Here is a 19,536-nt window from a genome sequence, read left to right as displayed (position 1 = left end):
AAAACGAAACGGTGTTGGAAAGAAACAATTTCCAACTCACTGTTGTCCAGTTTTCTTTTCACGAACTCCTTTTTGCTTAGCCAACACGAAAACAGGTACCGAGGAGGTGTCATGAGCCACAATAAATTTCTCAACAGATTCCTATGACCCTTGTGGAGGGGAAAAAAACCAGAAGAAATGCCCGACAGCTTCTGGGAGCGCTCCAGCTTTCCCGCCTAAACGCGAGCCGGGTAAGGGGGAGTGACCGGGCTAGGGCGGGGTCCGAGGCTGGGGCGTGGCGCGTTGATTTCCCAGCCCCTCCCCATTCTTTTCGTCTGTGCCCCTCCCACACGCCTGTCGCCAAGATCCCGACAGGCCCAGCGGCTAGGAGAGTCACGTGAGGGTGGGCGGAGGAGGTGGAGGTTTGTCTCCGCTGTTTCATCTCTATGGCTGTCAGAGGTGGGCGGCTTTGACCGAGGAGCTGCTGGAGCTCGTGCTTGGACGCGTGAGTCTCGGACTCTGGAGGGTATGAGGAGACAGCAATTTAGGGAAGGCGAAGGGGAAGGGGGTTGGCGAGACAGCCTTAGGGAACTGGGCTCCGAGGCTGGCCGTTTGTCCGTCCCGGGCATCCGGCTACTTCTCGGGTCTGGCGGGATACCTGTCTCTCCCTGATGCGCTCAGCTTTTGGTGCTGAGAGGAGTCCGTAGTCATGCTTGCCTCCCGTCCTCCACTTTTCTTCACCCCAACCCGTCCCTTCTCCCGTCCCGGGAGAACTTCTCCCAGTGCCGGCTTCCCAACTTGGCGCCGACGCCCCTCTCCTCACGGGCGAGTGGGACACTCTAGTAGCCTTCACCGGCTCTCTTGGAATTTGTGGATGTGGTTGGAAGTGGGTGCGGGAGTTCACAGATGGATTTCTAATACGGAGAAATATTAACCACTGAATCGAAGTAAGTGGAAAATCAGTGAGGACTCAAAGGAGCAATGCAAAGTGCAGGTTACTCGGACTGTTCAGTTTTTATCTTTTCCAGCGCCTTCCCATTTTCATTACGTTCTCCCTGTTTTCTTTTCACTGCCCCATTCTGGCCGGCCATAGGCTGTTTTGAGAAAGAGCTAGATTTTATTGACTCTGTGAATGTTAGGAGAAGAGTTGAAAACAAACTGTTCTTTAAGTTGCCTTCTCTGTAATCTTATGGTTGATGGTTTCTTTACCTTCCCTTTACCATGCCTTAAAAAATACAGTGGCCATTAGTAAATATAAATAGAATAAATATCTTATAGCTAAGGGACTAGAGTAAAATATTTTAGTCTCCCTGTGGTACCTTAGAAACGCCAATTTTCTTCCTATTTATCAGTAAATGTTTCTATCGCACTTGTTCGGGTGGCTTTTTTGATATGCCTTTGTTTATATTAAAACATCCCTTTTGGGCATGTGGGGAAGTGATCTAGCAGTATTAAGAAAGGAGTTTGCATTTCATTAGGTGAAACAAGTTCGGTGTTGATAGCTGTAGGAGAGTTTAGGTTTCATTGGACCATATGACAATAATAAACGTCAGCATCTTGAGACAAAGGTGTTGGCCAGAATGACCCACCTACTGTGTTTCTGGTGTGGACAAGGTAAGGAGCTTTTTGAATGTTGCCTTATCCTAAAAACTTTAGAACCCATTGCTACTTTTCTGTAAGAAGGTGGCTTTTGCCTCCAGCTACTCTTTGTCCCCACCGTTGGTATGTCTCTGATTGTCTCTTCTACTTAAGAGCATCACTCTGGCTACCTAATGTATCAAGCAAGTGTCCCTGACATCTTCTAAGTGTCCTTACTGAGAGTCGTAAAACATAATATTAACAAAAAGTGAATATTCTGGAGTGGCTTGTGTGCCTGGGGAGAAAGGGAAAGAATGATAGAAACTAATAAAAGCTAATAAATGGAAGAGAACAAAAGTGTTTATTGCTGTCTTCCTTTATATTTACTATATTCAGTAGATTGTTTACATTCCTAAGAAGTGAATCTCCAGACTAACTTTCCTGTATTTAAGAATAAAACAGGCTGGGTGTGGTGTCTCAGGCCCATAATCCCAGCACTTTGGGAGCCCAGGTGGATCCCTTGAATCCAGGAGTTTGAGACTAGCCAGGGCAACATGGCAAGACCATCTCTACAAAACACAAAAATTAGCTGGGTGCATCCCTGTAGTCCTGGCTACTTGGGAGGCTGAGACAGGAGGATGACTTGAGCCCTCGAGGTTGAGGCTGCAGTGAGCAGTGATCGTACCATTGTACTCCAGCTTGGGCAACAGAGCGATACCCTGTCTTTTAAAACAGCAACAACAAAAGAATAAAACGATATGAAATTTCTCCATAATGCAGTATTATGCAAAATAATTATAATTGAAATATTTAACTGACCAACTCCTTCAGATCTTATGCTATTCAGAGTTATAGGACTAATATAATTGATAAAGCTTTTTTAAACCCAATTTTGCCACTTTCTTTTTTTTTTTTTTTTTTTTTTGAGACAGAGTCTTGCTCTGTCACCCAGGCTGGGGTGCAGTGGCCGGATCTCAGCTCACTGCAAGCTCCGCCTCCCGGGTTCACGCCATTCTCCTGCCTCAGCCTCCCGAGCAGCTGGGACTACAGGCGCCCGCCACCTCGCCCGGCTAGTTTTTTGTATTTTTTAGTAGAGACGGGGTTTCACCGTGTTAGCCAGGATGGTCTCGATCTGCTGACCTCGTGATCCGCCCGTCTCGGCCTCCCAAAGTGCTGGGATTACAGGCTTGAGCCACCGCGCCCGGCCAATTTTGCCACTTTCAATCTTTAAAGTTAGCTTTATCTCTTGAGCCATTTTTACAATGGCTGCAGCACGTGCTGAACATTAACCATTTTTTCCATATACAATTGTATAATGTATCCCTTTTAAAATGACAACCAGTTTTTAATTAATTAACTAATTAATTAAATAGAGATGGGGTTCAGCCATTTTGCCAAGGCTGGTCCTTTTGTTGGGCAGTGGGAAAGAAGTCTCACACTGTTGCCCAGGCTGGAGTGCAGTGGTGTGAGTGCAGTGGCTCACTGCAACCTCCGCCTGCCGGGTTCAAGCAATCCTTCTACCTCAGCCTCCCAAGTAGCTGGGACTGCAGGCGAGGCACCACATTTGGCTAATTTTTTGTATTTTTAGTAGAGATGGGGTTTTACATGATGGCCAGGCTAGTCTCGAACTCCTGACCTCAGGTGATCCACCTGCCTCGGCCTCCCAAACTGCTGGGATTACAGGCCTGAGCCACCACACCCGGCCTGCCCAGGCTAGTCTTGAACTCCCAGACTCAAGTGATCCTCCCGCCTTTACTCAAGGTTTACTCAAACTGTTTTTTCCACTCATATTTTCCTTTTCTTTTCTTTTCTTTTTTCTTTTCTTTCTTTTCTTTTTTCTCCCTTTCTCCCTCCCCTCCCCTTCCCTTTTCTTTTCTTGTCTTTTTTTTTTTTTTTTTTTTTTTGAGAGGGAGTCTCGCTCTGTCGCCCAGGCTAGAGTGCAGTGGCTGGATCTCAGCTCACTGCAAGCTCCGTCTCCCGGGTTTACGCCATTCTCCTGCCTCAGCCTCCTGAGTAACTGGGACTACAGGCGCCTGCCACCTCGCCTGGCTAGTTTTTTTGTATTTTTTTTAGTAGAGACGGGGTTTCACCGTGTTAGCCAGGATGGTCTCGATCTCCTGACCTCGTGATCCTCCTGTCTCGGCCTCCCAAAGTACTGGGATTACAGGCTTGAGCCACTGTGCCCGGCCCTTTCTTGTCTTTTTGACAGAGTTTCACTCTTGTTGCCCAGGCTACAATGCAATGGTGTGATTTCGGCTCACTGCAACCTCTGCCTCCTGGGTTCAAGCGATTCTCCTGCCTCAGCCTCCCGAGTAGCTGGGATTACAGGAGTGCACCACCACGCCTGGTTCAGTTTTGTATTTTTAGTAGATGGGGTTTTACTATGTTGGCTAGGCTGGTCTCGAACCCATGAACTCAAGTGATCCGCCTGCCTCAGCCTTGCCGAGTGCTGGGGTTAGAGGTGTGAGCCACTGTACCTGGCTTCCCACTCATAATTTAAAAATGAAAATATTGTAATAGCTTTATTTTGTGCCAGAAGAAGACGGTGATTGTTTTTAGATGGATATTCTATGTGCTTTGGTAAATTATGAGAAAATTGTTAATACTTTTAAGATATTGAAATATGAATATCTGAGCATATTTGAGACGAAAACATGGACAATATTTTTAAATGTTTTAAATTTCCTATTATAAAAGTAATATGCTTATTTTTGAAAAATGGAAACATTATGGAAAATACAATATTGAAAGTCAAAGTCCTAATTTATCTTTTCTCTTACTACCAGGTAACCCCTAGTTCCCTTTGCATATTTGGGATTCAGTGTGGAAAAGTAATTAAGGCTCTGGAGTCTGATTCCCTGGGAAAGATTGTAATACCAGCACTAGGCTTACTTCATTCAACCTCAGAAACCCAAGAAGAAAGAGAACTTTCCTTTCTCTGCAGTTCGAGCACACCACTGTATGGTAGTTTCATTGACCTGACTTGGGTCTTTGCCCATCTTAGAGAGGCAGTCCCTGTGGCCAGAGTGATGGAATGCTTTGTGTGGCTAGGCTTGGAATTTGTCCCTATCCTGGAGTGGGAAGGAGAGGGATATAGTTTGAAACTATTTGAATTAAGGGTGGGTGACAGGTCCTAAAGAAAAATTGAGGTGATACTTTCTGGAGAAGAGAGATTGGTTGCTGGATAGGCAAAAACAACAGATGTTCACTAAAATAATTTTCGTGGGTTTTTTTTTTTTTTTTAAATTAAGAGAACTTGGGGCCGGGCGTGGTGGCTCATTCCTGTAATCCCAGCACTTTGGGAGGCCGAGGTGGGCAGATCACGAGGTCAGGAGATCGAGACCGTCCTGACTAACATGGTGAAACCCCATCTCTACTAAAAAAAAAAAAAAAAAAAAATACAAAAAATTAGCTGGGCGTCATGGCGGGCGCCTGTAGTCCCAGCTACTTCGGGGAGGCTGAGGCAGGAGAATGGCCTGAACCCAGGAGGCGGAGCTTGCAGTGAGCAGAGATCATGCCACTGCAATCCAGCCTGGGCGACAGAGCAAGACTCTGGCTCAAAAAATAAATAAATAAATAAATAAAGAGAACTTGGCTTCCTTTTGCAATATAAAAAATTGTATTTACAGTTTACGTGTTGATTTTTTTCTGTTTTTAATGCTTATTGTTATAATAACTTAAAGAATTTGAAAAAATTTAAACTCTTCCAGTGTGTGTATCTGTACTGTTATTACATGTTTAGTACCTTTGGTCTGGAATATTCAGGTTTTATAACTTTAAATATATTATGTATTGGCCAGCTTGTTAAAATAAATTCTTGATATTTTTATTTCTGTGGGTGAACTTGATTAGTAACTGCAGTTAATACATAGTAAATAAAAATGTTTTAAATATTTAAATACATGTTGTGGATATGATTAAATGCTTTGTTCTTTTCATTATTTTATGTTTAAACTGTTAGTATGGAAGCCACTTAATTTTTTTAAAGTTATTATTATTTTTTGAGGTAGAATTTTACACTTGTCGCCCAGGCTGAAGTGCAATGGCGCGTTCTTGGCTCACTGCAACCTCTGCCTCTTGGGTTCAAGCAATTCTCCTGCCTCAGCCTCCCAAGTAGCTGGGATTACAGGTGCCCGCCACCATAGCCGGCTATTTTTTTTTTTTGTATTTTAAGTAGAGATGGGGTTTCACCATATTGGCCAGGCTGGTCTGAAATTCCTGACCTCAGGTGATCTGCCAGCCAAAGTGCTGGGATTACAGGTGTGAGTCACTGCGCCAATCCAAAACCACTTTATTTTGAACATGGTATGTAAAATAAATTACCATAATTATAACTAATTGCTGTTACTGGGTGTTAACTTTAAAACTACAGTTAACATTAGTTTTGTATCTTTATGCCTTATTCTGATGGTTCATCGTTAAAACAATTTTTTTCTGTAGAAACGGGGTCTCACTATGTTGCCCAGGCTGGTCTCAATCTCCTGGGCTCAAGCATTCCGCGTGCCTTGGCCTCCCAAAATATGGGGATTACAGACATGAGCCACCATGCCTGGCCAGTCTTGCTTTAAGAGCACGATAGAGTGGATACCTGTAAATAAGATACCTGTGGGTAAAACAGATAACAGAATGTTAGTTGAAAAAATAAAAAAAAAGGTAGCTGTGGAATTGTACAACCGTGAGAAGTGATTGACATTAAATATAATTAATAACCTGGCATTGAAAAGTTAAATATTGCCACATCGTGGGAGAGGTGTTTTAGTTCTGTTTATGAGGCAAGAAATGGCTAGAAGTAGACTCATCTTTTTTTCCCCAAACTAACAGGGCGATCAATTTTTTGCTGATCATAAATGTTTCCTAGACTAATATTAAGTTCAAGATGGGTTTTACTATGAGAAAATTGAAACTTTAGTGTAGTATTTGAGAAAGATATCACATCAGTTAAGTATACAAATAGTGCTTGCATTTCTCTTCAAAGTGATTTAATGTTGCTTATTTAAAACTTGAAGTGCTTGCTTGGCCAGGTGCAGTGGCTCATGCCTGTAATCCCAGTACTTTGGGAGGCTGAGGCAGGAGAATAGCTTGAGGTCAGGAGTTCGAATCCAGCCTGAGCAACATGGGGAAACCTTGTCTCTACTAAAAATACAAAAAATTAGCCAGACGTGGTGGCACACTCCTGTAATCCCAGCTACTTGGGAGGCTGAGGCATAAGAATTGCCTGAACCCGGGAGGCAGAGGTTGTGGTGAGCCAAGATGGCACCACTGTATACCAGCCTGGGCGACAGAGTGAGACTCCATCTCAAAAACAACAAAATCTTAAAGTGCCTATTCTAATAACCTTGCTTGGACCGTTAATTTGGATTTGGTGTCTGTTATAAGCAGAAATTATAATTTATAGTTTGCTTTTTAAAGTTTGTTCTTTGAGTATGGGAATTAGCAAGATGTTTTTTTCCTTTTTTTAAAAAAAGTAAACATGAATACTTTGCCTGCCATCCTAATAAGATTGAGTCAGCACTGTAATATGGCACAAAAGAGTATTAGAATCTAGCTCTAATTTATCCTCCTCCCCTTTTTACTTGTTTTCCCATGTTCTAGTCAGAATGAGATACTTTTTGCTCCCCCTGTTCGCCATGTCTTTTTGTGTCTTTATGCCTTTACATAGGCTATTTGTTGTACTTGGAATGCTTCTCCACCATTCTGCCATCTCCCAACTGGTGAGCTGCTGTTCATCGTTAAACTAGGTTCATGAATTATTGTTCAGTATGTAGAAACTCCCTCTACCCTCAGGTGGTTATTTTCCTTGTTGGTTCTCATAATTTACTTTATCTGTTTAAAGTAGTCTTCTTACTTTGTGGAGCAATTGTATGTATTGTCTATTACATTGAGTGATTCTTGATGACAGAAACTGGGTCTTATTCATCATCGTATACCGAGTACACAACAGTGTCTTTGTCAAATGTATAAGCTCAGAGCATGTTTGGTGAATAAATGAGTAAATAAGATATATCATCTGTTTTATTTATTTATTGTTTTGAGACGGAGTCTTGCTCTGTTGCCCAGGCTGGAGTGCAGTGGCACAATCTCAGCTCACTGCAAACTCCGCCTCCCGGGTTCACACCATTCTCCTGCCTCACCCTCCTGAGTAGCTGGGACTACAGGTGCCTGCGACCACGCCCGTCTAATTTTTTTGTATTTTTAGTAGAGACGGGGTTTCACCACGTTAGCCAGGATGGTCTCGATCTCCTGACCTTGTGATCTGCCTGCCTCAGCCTCCCAAAGAGCTGGGATTACAGGCGTGAGCCACTGGGCCTGGCTGATATTTCATCTTTTTTAAAAGTCAGAATAGACAAAGGATATAATCCAACAAAGTAAGTCTGTACTTTGTAACCTTTATCGGTCTAATATATTTAGAGAATTTACCTGGACACATCTAGAAAATTCCATCCACATATTCTACAACATATCAACAAACAGATTTCTAATATGTATCAAGACATTGAAAGGAGAGATGAAAATATGTTCTGTTCTTCAAGGATCTTACAGCCTAGTGGCGAAAACGGACAGATGAACAGATAATTACAATTTAGATTTAAGCTCATTAAAAATAAAGAAAATAAAAAATTCAGTTTCTCTTAGTTTTACTAGACATATTTCAGATGCCCAGTACTCACATATGGCTAGTGGCTATTGTATTGAACAGCACAGATACAAAATATTTCTGTCATCGCAACCTGTTCTACTTGACAAGAGCTGTGGTAGCACATTATAATTAAATGAATCTGCATTCTCTAGTTAGATGATAGTTAATTTCATTTCAACCAAGTTTCTTGTGCTTTTTCAATTAAAATTCACTTTTAGATTTGAAAGTTGTATTTTTTTAAATTTTAAGCAGATTTTATTGTGATATATTTCAAATAAAGTAGCATTATTATTTTTTTCAGGTCTTTGACCTGCAATAGCATTTAAATTAAGCAATCTTAGAATTTGATTTTCAATGTAAGCATTGATATTGTCTGATATTCTATGCTAATAAGTCCTGAGATGGTACTGAAGCATAATGGTTAAGTGCAATTCCATTGGGAGCCAGGGCAGTGGCACACACCTGTAATGTCAGCTATTCTGGAGGCTGAGGTGGGAGGATTGCTTGACCCCAGGAATTCAAGACCAGCCTGGGCCACATAATGAGACCTCATTTCAAAAAAATAATAAAGATACACAATTGTTTTTAGAAAATAGAGTGTTTGTGATCAGAGAAACCTGCCTTTGCCATGCTATAACCTTAGGCAAACTGGTAGTTGTGTTTTCTTTTTTGGAGACGGAGTCTGGCTCTGTTGACCAGACTGGAGTGCAGTGGCGTGATCTCAGCTCACTGCAGCCTCCGTCTCCTGGACTCAAGCGATTCTCCTGCGTCAGCCTCCCTAGTAGCTGGGATTACAGACATGTGCCACCACTCCTGGCTAATTTTTGTATTTTTAGTAGAGATGGGGTTTTACCATGTTGGCCAGGCCGGTCTCTAACTCCTGACCTCAAGTGCTCTGCCTGCCCCGGCCTCTCAAAGTGCTAGGATTACAGGTGTGAGCCACTGCGGCCAGCCTTGGCAAACTTTTTAACAGCTTCGAGCTTTGCTGGTTTTTTGTTGTTTTGAGTTGGAGTCTCACGCTGTCACCCAGGCTGGAGTGTAGTGGTGTGACCACAGTTTACTGTATCTTCAAACTCCTGGGCTCAAGCAGTCCTTACACCTCAGCCTCCTGAGTAGCTAGGACTATAGGTGTGTGCCACCACACTTGGCTAATTTTTAACTTTTTTGTAGAGACTCGGTCTTAATATGTTGCACAGGCTGGTTTCAAACTCCTGGCCTTAAGTGACCCTGCTGCCTCGGCCTCCCAAAGTTCTGGGATTACAGGTGTCAGCCCCCATGCCCAGCAAGCTTTGGTGTTCTTATCAGTGAAATGGGAGTAATAATAATATTTACTCCAAAGGATTACTGAGGGCTAAATAAGGTAATGGATATCAGGTACTTAGCATAGTACCCCTCACAGAGTAGTGTCTATTAAATGCTAGCATTAAAAAGAGTTTAAACTATGAGTTGTTCAATTTTTTTTTAATTGAGGAAATTGGAGTATGGACTGGTGTTAGATCATACTTAGGAATGGTTAAATTGGTTGAGTATAACTGACATGATTATGTCAAAAATCCATATTTTTGGAGAGACATAACAAAATGTATAGCAGTGAAATGATACAATATTTGAGTTGCCTTAAAATAATTCAGAGAAAGAGATGAATAAAAGGGACAAAAAAATTGGTCTTCCAGGCCGGGCGCGGTGGCTCAAGCCTGTAATCCCAGCACTTTGGGAGGCCGAGACGGGCGGATCACGAGGTCAGGAGATCGAGACCATCCTGGCTAACACGGTGAAACCCCGTCTCTACTAAAAAAGACAGAAAACTAGCCGGGCGAGGTGGCGGGCGCCTGTAGTCCCAGCTGCTCGGGAGGCTGAGGCAGGAGAATGGCGTGAACCCGGAAGGCGGAGCTTGCAGTGAGCTGAGATCCGGCCACTGCACTCCAGCCTGGGCGGCAGAGCGAGACTCCGCCTCAAAAAAAAAAAAAAAAAAAAAAAAAAAAAAATTGGTCTTCTGTTTCTGGTGAAGTAGTAGTAACAGGGACTAGGCTTACCTTCCTGCCTGAAACAGCTAAAAAAGCAGACAAAAATGTGTAAAACAGTGGTTGTCTAGATTTTGAGCATTGTGCAGCCAAGGAGAGTAATCCCTGAAAAATAGGAAAGAAATGAGATGAGGTCTATGATTGCTCTGGCTTGCTGCCTAGACAGTTCCAGCTGCACAACAGGGACAGGGAACCCAGGCAGAGCACAATAGTTTCCCTTAATTGAGGGAGTCTGGGGAGGCCAAAGCATCTGGAGTTTGCAGGGCAGAAAACTGGAGATAGCTGCAGAGAGGGAGAACTTCAGAGAACTGCAGAGGATCCCTCTCGAGTATTCGGCTGAGAACTGATCAGTGGATATATGTGAGGAAACTTTCTGAGGCGAGGAAGGTAATCACTTGAAAAGATCAGATAAAACAATACTTGCCGAATTAGGAATAGTGGTGTTTTTTTGTTTTTTTTTTTTCACCAACCAGAGTGGAAACCATCTTACAGATCATTGTGTAGACTCTCTCTCTCTTTTTTTTTTTTTTTTTTGAGATGGAGTTTCGCTCTTGTTGCCTAGGCTGGAGTGCAATAGCGCGATCTCGGCTCACCACAACCTCTGCCTCCCAGGTTCAAGCGATTCTCCTGCCTCAGCCTCCCAAGTAGCTGGGATTACAGGTGCGCACCACCACGCCCGGCTAATTTTGTATTTTTAGTAGAGATGGGGTTTCTATGTAGAGTCTCTTAAGGGTTTTGCCCTAATAGTGGGTAAATTAGCCTTGAACTAAATACTTCTCCAGCCCATACTGACAAAGCTTAAAAGCAAGACCTGAAAGGGCCAAAACTGTTCCCTACTAATTTAATCATGGCCCAGAATAAAGCTCAAAAATAGTTATAGGGATACGAGAAAGCACACAAGGTAAAATTCACAATGTCTGGCATCCAGTCAGAAATTACTAGGCATGCAAAGAAGTAGGAAAATGTGACTCATACTGATGAGAAAAAAAATTAGAAACCAAAACAGAAGTGACACAGATGATAGAATTAGTAAAGAGGGATTTAAAACAGTTAGCATATTCCATATGCTCAGGAAACTAGAATAAAGATTGAACTTTTTTTTTTTTTTTTGACGGAGTCTTGCTCTCTCGCCCAGGCTGGAGTGCAGTGGCGCAATCTCGGCTCATTGCAAGCTCCGTCTTCCGGGTTCATGCCATTCTTCTGCCTCAGCTTCCCAAGTAGCTGGGACTACAGGTGCATGCTACCACACCCAGCTAATTTTTTGTAGTTTTAGTAGAGACGGGGTTTCACCGTGTTAGCCAGGATGGTCTTGATCTCCTGACCTTGTGATCCACCCGCCTCGTCCTCCCAAAGTGCTGGGATTACAGACGTGAGCCACCACGCCTGGCCAAGATTGAACGTGTTAAATAGAGACATGAAAGGTATAAAAAGACTCAAACGGAACTTTCGGAGATGGAAACTATAATGTCTGAGATGAAAAATACATTTAATGGGATTAATGACAGATTAGACATCAGAGAAAAAAACCTAAGTCAAGACTCATGAAATATACAAAATAATCTATGTAGAATTCTTGCCAAAAATACTTAATTTGTGATCTAACTTTTAGATGTAACTTTCTGTTTACAGGAAAAAAAAGGGAATAGAGAAAGATTTAATACCGCACCACAAGTGTGCTGTGGTGCTGTTGTTCACACCTGTAATCCCAGCACTTTGGGAGGCCAAGGCGTGAAGATTGCTTGAGTTTAGGAGTTCAAGACCAGCCTGGCCAAAGTGGTGAAACCCTGTCTCTACTAAAAATACAAAAATTAGCTGGGCATGGTGGCACATGCCTGTAATCCCAATTACTGGGGAAGCTGAGACACAAGTATCACTTGAGCCCAGGAGGCAGAGGTTGTAATGAGCCAAGATCATGCCACTGCACTCTAGCCTGGGCAACAGAGTGAGACTCCGTCTCAAAAAAACACAAAGAAACAAAACCACACCACAAGGAAGCCATCAGACAAATCCACAATGTGAAAAATGCTGCAATATATTTGCCCTTTTCTCTTCAGAAATTAGGGTTGTGCTGTGATTGTACAACATGGTGAGTGTATATGCCACTGAATTCTATGCTTAAAAGTGGTCAAAATGGTCAATTTTCTGTTATGTATATTTTAGCACAGCTTAAAGATTTGCCATTTTAATAATTTTTAAGTGTACAGTGGCATTAGGTACATTCACATTGTTATGCAACCATCACTAGCATTCATTTCCAAAACTACTTCCCAAACTGAAACTCCATACTCATGAAACGCTCATTCCTCATTTTCCTCTCCCTGAAACCTCTGGCATCCATCATTGTAGTTTCTGTCTCTATGATTTGACTATGCTAGGTGCTTCATGTAAGTGAAATCACAAAGTATTTGTCTTTTTTTTTTATTGGTTTGTTTCTCTTAGCATAGTATCCTTCAGGTTCATCTATGTTGTAGCATATGCCAGAATTTCCTTTTGAAGGTGAAATGACATGATGAAATCTTGCCATAATTAAGAAAAAAAATGCTGAATAATATTCCTTGTATGTATGTGTCACATTTTACTTTTCCATTCGTCCATCAATGGACACTTGGGTTGCTTCCGCCATTTGGCTATTGTGCATAATGCTGCTTTGAGCATGGCTGTACAAATATCTATTCAGGTCCCTCCTTTCAATTCCTTTGGAAATATACCGAGAAGTGGAATTGCTGGATCATATGGTAATTCTATGTTTAATTTTTTGAGGAGCTGCTATAGTTTTTCTGTAGTGCCTGCACTATTTTATATTCCTATCAGCAGTGTACAAGGGTTTCAGTTTCTACACATCCTTGTCAACACTTGTTTTCTTTTTTTTTTTTTTAATTTAAGTAATAGCCATTTGAATGAGTATGGGTAAATTTTATATTATGTGTTTTTTGTTGTTGTTGTTGTTGTTGTTGTTGTTTTTTGGCACAGAGTTTTGCTCTTGTTGCCCAGGCTGGAGTGCAATGGCGCAATCTCGGGTCACTGCAACCTCTACCTCCTAGTTCAAGCGATTCTCCTGCCTCAGCCTCCCAAATAGCCGGACAGGCGCCCGCCACCACGCCCAGCTACTTTTTTTGTATTTTTAGTTGAGATGGGGTTTCGCCATATTGGCCAGGCTGGTCTTGAACTCCTCACCTCAGGTGATCCCCCCGCCTCAGCCTGCCAAAGTGCTGGGATTACAGGCGTGAACCACTGCGCCCAGCCTATTAGGTGTATTTTAACACAACAAAAACTAAAGTTGTAAGGGGAGAAAAGGGTTATGTGTGAGGAACTCTTCTAGATTAAGAGAGACTGTCTAGAGAAAACCAAAGATAATGTGTCATATTTGTATGGATCCTTGTTTGAAAAATCAGCTGTAAATTTTGGGGAAGTTTCTATGTGTTCTAGTATTGGAAGATATTAGGTAATTATCAATTTGAATAAATTTGATAATGTAGTTATGTAGCAGAAAATATTGTAGTTGTGTAGGAGAATATAGGGTACAGCCAGGTGTGGTGGCTCACGCTCATAATCCCAGAGCTTTAGGAAGCTGAGGTGGGAGGATCACTTGAGGCCGGGAGCTGGAGACCAGCCTGGACGACATAGTGGGACCTCGGCTCTACAAAAAATAAAAAAAAAATTATCCAGGCGTGTTGTCACATCCCTGTAGTTCCTAGCCACTTGGGAGGCTAAGGCAGGAGGACTACTTAAACCTAGGCTTTTGAGGCTGCAGTGTGCTATGAGCGTGCCACTGCACTATAGCCTGAGTGACAGAGCAAAACCCTGTCTCTAAAAAAAATAAAAATAAAAAAAATTAGGGGTAAAATGTTTCTCCTAATGATGTCTGTAATTTACTTTGAAATGATTCAACATAAAAAAGTTTGTTGAATAGCTATATAGATAAATGGATGAAGCAAGTATATCAAGATGTTAATTGCTGAATTTAAGTAATGCACATATGGTGTTCATAATAGTAGTCTTTGAAATTTCCTGCATGTTTGAAAGTTTTAAAATAAGCTATAAAGGTTTGATGTTAATATTTTTTTCTGAAAAAGAGGTCATTTAAACAACTTGCTTTTATTTTTATAAATAATTACTTTTAATCTTTAATATTTCTAGTTTATATTATAGATTTTGTCTTATAGATACTGCATCTTTTCTCTCTCTCTTTTTTATTCTTTGTATGTAATTCGTATGCATTTTAGGAAGTGAATTTTGTGTCGTCTTCACCAGTGGAGTATGCATTCTTCTTCATGTATATCCCAACTTTTTTTTTTGAGACAGAGTCTCACTCTGTCACCCAGGATAAAGTACCATGGTGCAATCATAATTCACTGCAGCTTCAAACTCCTAGGCTCAAAGAGTCCTCCTGCCTCAGCCTCCTGAGTAGCTATGACTACATGCATATGCCACCTTGCCTGGCTAATTTTTTTAAATTGTTTTTTGTGAGACAGGGTCTTGCTATCTTGCCAAGGGTGGTTAGGAACTCCTGGCCTCAAGTGATTCTTCTGCCTCAGCCACCAAAGCTCTGGGATTATAGGCATAAGCCACTAAACCTGGCTATATTCCACCCTTTTGAAAGAGTAATTCGACTGTCAAAGCCTTGGCATAACTCCCATTACTCTTAGCCTAGAGGTTTTAATTTCATGCTCTATAGGAAAATGGCTCCTAACTCATTAATAATTTCCTTTTCAACTGCATGTTTTCTTTAGGCTCAGATTAAAGTCTGGTCAGCTCCTGAAATACTTTGTGTACTGTGTTAAGATTCACGAAGTGTCATTTTTTTTTTTTTGGTTAAGAAAATAGATGGCAGACTCTAGTGTTATTGTGGGAAATCTGGAGTTCTATAAGAAAATAAACATTTTAGCCTTATGAGTCTGGGATTTTATTTATTTCTTTAAGCCTATTTACTAGTTGATTTTCCCAATATTAAGCACATACACAGATTTCTTTCTGTAGCATAGTTTGATAGGAAGACGATGAGGAAAGGAGTTACCAAATCTGGTTTCAGTTTCCAATTTCGCTGTTATCTAGCTTTGTGATTTTTTGTTTGTTTGTTTTTTGGTTGGTTGGTTTTTAAGAGATAAGGTTTCACTGTGTTGCTCAGGCAGGAGTGCAGTGGCTATTCACAGTCACTGTGTAGCACTGTAGCTTCAAACTCCTGGCCTCAAGCGATCCATCTGCCTCATTTTCCCAAGCAGCCGAGACTATAGGAACACACCGCAGTGCCCAGAGAGCTTTATGACAGTGATGGAGTTGCTTATCACCCCCCTGGACTGTTCCCTCTCATACTGAAATTTTGAAAAATGTTAAGGACTCTTTCAGCTCTAATATTCTAGTATATCACTCCTTTAGTCTGTTATTTTCAGTGTTTGAGAGTATTGGGGTAGACCATATATCTCTCGTCAAAACTGGGTTTTTTTTCTTTCTTTCTTCTCACTTTTATCTTATTTCTTAACGCAGGGCTTTCTTTTTAGTTTTTTTTTTTTTTTGAGATGGAGTCACTGCAATGCTGCCCAGGTTCAAGCAATTCTCCTGCCTCAGCCTCCCGAGTAGCTGGGGTTACAGGCACGCACCATCACACCCAGCTAATTTTTGGATTTTTAGTGGAGACAGGGTTTTGCCATGTTTGCCAGGATGGTCTCGAACTCCTGATCTCAGGTGATCTGCCCACCTCGGCCTCCCAAAGTGCTGGGATTGCAGGTGTGAGCAGCCACACCTGGCCTGTTTTTTTTAAAACAACAAAAATCTTAGATTTTAATCCAGTTACTTGCCTACTTTTTTGTGGCAGCAGGAAGTTTTTCTTTGTACTGATAAGCATGTTTATTACAGTTTTTCCTTTGGCTAGTAAAATAGAAATATGAGGTAAAGTAATGTATCATGTTGTACTACATAGTCTCCATTTGCCCCTCTGTATTCACCTTCGCCACTCAGCTTTATGCTGTAAGAGGTTGCCTTTTATAAGCTACATCCATAAACTCTTTTCCTTTTGTTATCCAATAGGGTTTAGCGAAGACAGCAGGTGGGAGAACAGTGATGTCTGGGTGTGTATTTCCCTGGCTCCCTCCTTGTCAGTGGTAATAGTTGTATTCCTCTGCTGAAGGCCACACAGCTTCTGTCAGCTGTTTCCCAAAGCTGTAACTACAGTTGACTGAGTTCTGGTAATTCCAGTATTACCTTCCCTGGCCCACTAAGGCCTACTGTCTTCCCATTCTTTATGTTCAGAGTGCTTTACTATCCCTTGTTGGTTTTTGTTAACTCTGCTTGTGTCTTTGCAAACAGTCTTTTTAGTAAATTCTCTCTAATTACACCATCCTTGGCAGTTTTTGTTCTCTTAAAATTTTAAATCTCAGATAAATGATGAATCAGTTGCCATATTCCACATAATTTGGACTAGATACATTTTTCTTTAAAAAAAGTGTCATAAAATATATATAACATAAAATTTACTTTTTTAACTACTTTTTTTTTTTTTTTTTTTGAGAGAGTATGTCACTCTGTTACTTATGCTGGAGTACAGTGGTGTGATCATAACTCACTGTAGTCTCAATCTCCTGGATTCAAGTGATCCCTCTGCCTCAGCTTCCTGAGTAGCTGGGACTATTATAGGTGTGTACCACCATGCCAAAGCAGTTTTAAAAATTTTTGTAGGGATAGGGTCTCACTGTGTTGCCTAAGCTGGTCTTAAACCCCTGACCTCAAGTGATCCCACGTTGGCCTCCCAAAGCATGGGGATTATAGATGTGAGCCATCATGCCTGGCGTGACCACTTTTTAATGTATACTTCATTGTCATTAAATACATTCAACATGTCATGCAACCATTGCCACTATCCATTTTCAGAACTTTGTCATCATCTCTAAACAGAAACTCTGAACTCTTTAAACAATAACTTCCCATTTTCCCTCTTCCAAGCTCTTGGTAACCATTAATCTACCTTCTGTCTCTGAATTTTTACTATTTTAGGTACCTCATATAAGTCGAATCATAAGGTATTTGTTCTTTTGAGTCTATCCATATTGTACCATATGCCAGAATTTCCTTCTTTTTTAATGGCTGAATAATATTCCATTGTGTATACATACTATTAAAACACTTTACACATATTAAATTTAACAGCTTATTTGTGCAAAGAATGATTTGTGAATTGGCCAGCCCTCAGAACCAGAATAGATTCACAGCAACTCTAGGGCTGCTTCATGGTCAGATAACATTCATAGACAGAAAACAGGAGTGAGGTCCAGAAATGGCTGGATTGGTTACAGCTAGAGTTTGCCTTATTTGAACTTGGTTTGAACCGTTGGGGGCCTGTGATTGGCTGGGACTTGGGTACTTGCTACAAGAGTAGGTCTATTTATACATCGTTAGGTTACAGCTAAGTATGGAGAAACATTTAGGCCAACCTTAAAATATGTATGAAGGCAGCTTTAGGCCAAACTTAATTCGACTAACCATGGCTGCATTATTTTACATTCCCACCTACAATGCACAAAGGTCCCAATTTCTCCACATTTTCTCTGGAAAATATTCTAGTTTTTTGATAATAGATACTCTGTTCTGGGTGTGAATAATACCTCATTATGGTTTTAATTTGCTTTTGCCTAATGATTGATGATGTTTAGCATCTTTTCATGTGTTTATTGACCATTTGTACATCTTTGGAGAAATGTCTATTCAAGTCCTTTCCTCATTTTTTGAAAAGGATTCAAATGGTATTTAGGTTAGACCAAAAGAAGCATTTTGGCCAGGAGAGGTGGCTCACGCCTGTAATCCCAGCACTTCAGGCTGCCGAGATGGGTGGATCACTTGAGGCTAAGAGTTTGAGACCAGCTGGCCAACATGGCGAAACTTTGTCTCCACTGAAAAAACTACAAAAATTAGCTGGATGTGGTGGCACATGCCTGTAATCCTAGCTACTCGGGAGGCTGAAGCAGGAGAATTGCTTGAATCCAGGAGGTGGAGGTTACAGTGAGCTGAGATCGCACCACTGCACTCCAACTTGAGTGACAGGGTGAGACACCCTGTCTCAAAAAAAAAAAAAAAAAAAAAGCCTTTTCTTTGATTAGAACAGTATAAAGGAAAAAACAATCTGTATAAGAAAAACAAAATTTTCTCCTCTCTTTACTCTCACTCATAACACGCACTCAGCACTTCACTGCCTACACGAGATGTGTGGATTATTTCCCACACTAACCGATATCTGATACTAGTTGACTATCCTACAGTTCAGTTCAATTCTTGTACTAACTAGAGTTAGTGTAGACCCCCCACAGGTTAAGGATTGGGTCTCACTAAACTGTTCCGCCTTAGATGCTAATCACATGCAGTAGGCTCCCAAGTTACCCACTTCTGTCCAACCTCACTGTGAACTGGAGGTTCCCACAACCTCCTTCTTGGGTTTGGTCATTTGCTACAGCAGCTCACAGGACTCAAGAAAGCACTTTACTTACTATAACTTGCTTATCTTTTTTTTTTGAGATGGAGTTTCGCTCTTGTTGCCCAGGCTGGAGTGCAGTGGTGCGATCTTGGCTCACCGCAACCTCTGCTTCCCAGGGTCAAGCGATTCCCCTGCCTCAGCCTCCGGAGTAGCTGAGACTACAGGTGCACCACCACGCCCAGATAATTTTTTGTATTTTAGTAGAGACGGGGTTTCACCATGTTGGCCAGGATGGTCTCGATCTCCTGACCTCGTGATCCACCCGCCTTGGCCCCCCGAAGTGGTGGGATTACAGGCGTGAGCCACTGCGCCCAACTCCTTTTTTTTTTTTTTTTTGTCTTTTTGAAACAGAGTTTCACTCTTGTTGCCCAGGCTGGAGTGTAATGGCGCGATTTTGGCTCACTCCAACATCTGCCTATCGGGTTCAAGCTATTTTCATGCCTCAGCCTCCCGAGTAGCTGGGATTATAGGCTTGTGCCACGATGCCCGGCTAATTTTTGTATTTTTAGAAGAGACAGGGTTTCACCATGTTGGCCAGGCTGGTCTCGAACTCCTGACCTCCTCTGATCCGCCCACATTGACCTCCCAAACTATTGGGATTGTAGGCGTGAGCCACCGTGACCGGCCTATAACTTGCATATCTTAAAAGGATGAAACTAAGAAACAGCCAGATGTAAGAGTTGCATAGGGCAAGGTATAGGGGAAGGTTATATATGCCAGGCTCCTTATACCTTCATGAGTTCCCCAGCCTGGAAGCTGTTGGAATGGTCCTTTTAGGTTTTTATGGAGACCTCATTATGTAGGCAAGATTGATTAAGTCGTTGGCCAGGATAATATGCTCAGTCTTCAGTCTCTCTCCTTTCCCT

At 41.8% G+C, this 19,536-nt stretch overlaps 1 protein-coding gene across 7 annotated transcripts in view; it reads left to right on the top strand.

The window, feature by feature from the left end:
• The first annotated feature begins 306 nt into the window (after positions 1–306).
• Positions 307–19,536, top strand: part of MICU1 (mitochondrial calcium uptake 1) — a 264,855-nt gene continuing 245,625 nt past the window's right edge. For 3 of the 7 annotated variants that reach the window (XM_017962952.2, XM_017962950.3, XM_017962947.2), the window contains exon 1: positions 371–484. The gene's annotated coding sequence lies outside the window, so the exon portion shown is untranslated. Of the gene's footprint in view, positions 506–19,536 lie in introns of all 7 variants that reach the window. The other 4 variants (XM_031652265.1, XM_031652264.1, XM_017962953.3 and 1 more) reach the window with 2 other exon arrangements.

The sequence above is a fragment of the Papio anubis genome, chromosome 11 (assembly GCF_008728515.1).
Source record: "Papio anubis isolate 15944 chromosome 11, Panubis1.0, whole genome shotgun sequence".
Classification (NCBI taxonomy): Eukaryota; Metazoa; Chordata; class Mammalia; order Primates; family Cercopithecidae; genus Papio; species Papio anubis.
The sequence above is the reverse complement of the archived record's forward strand: the minus strand, read 5'-3'. Positions and strand labels throughout refer to the sequence as shown.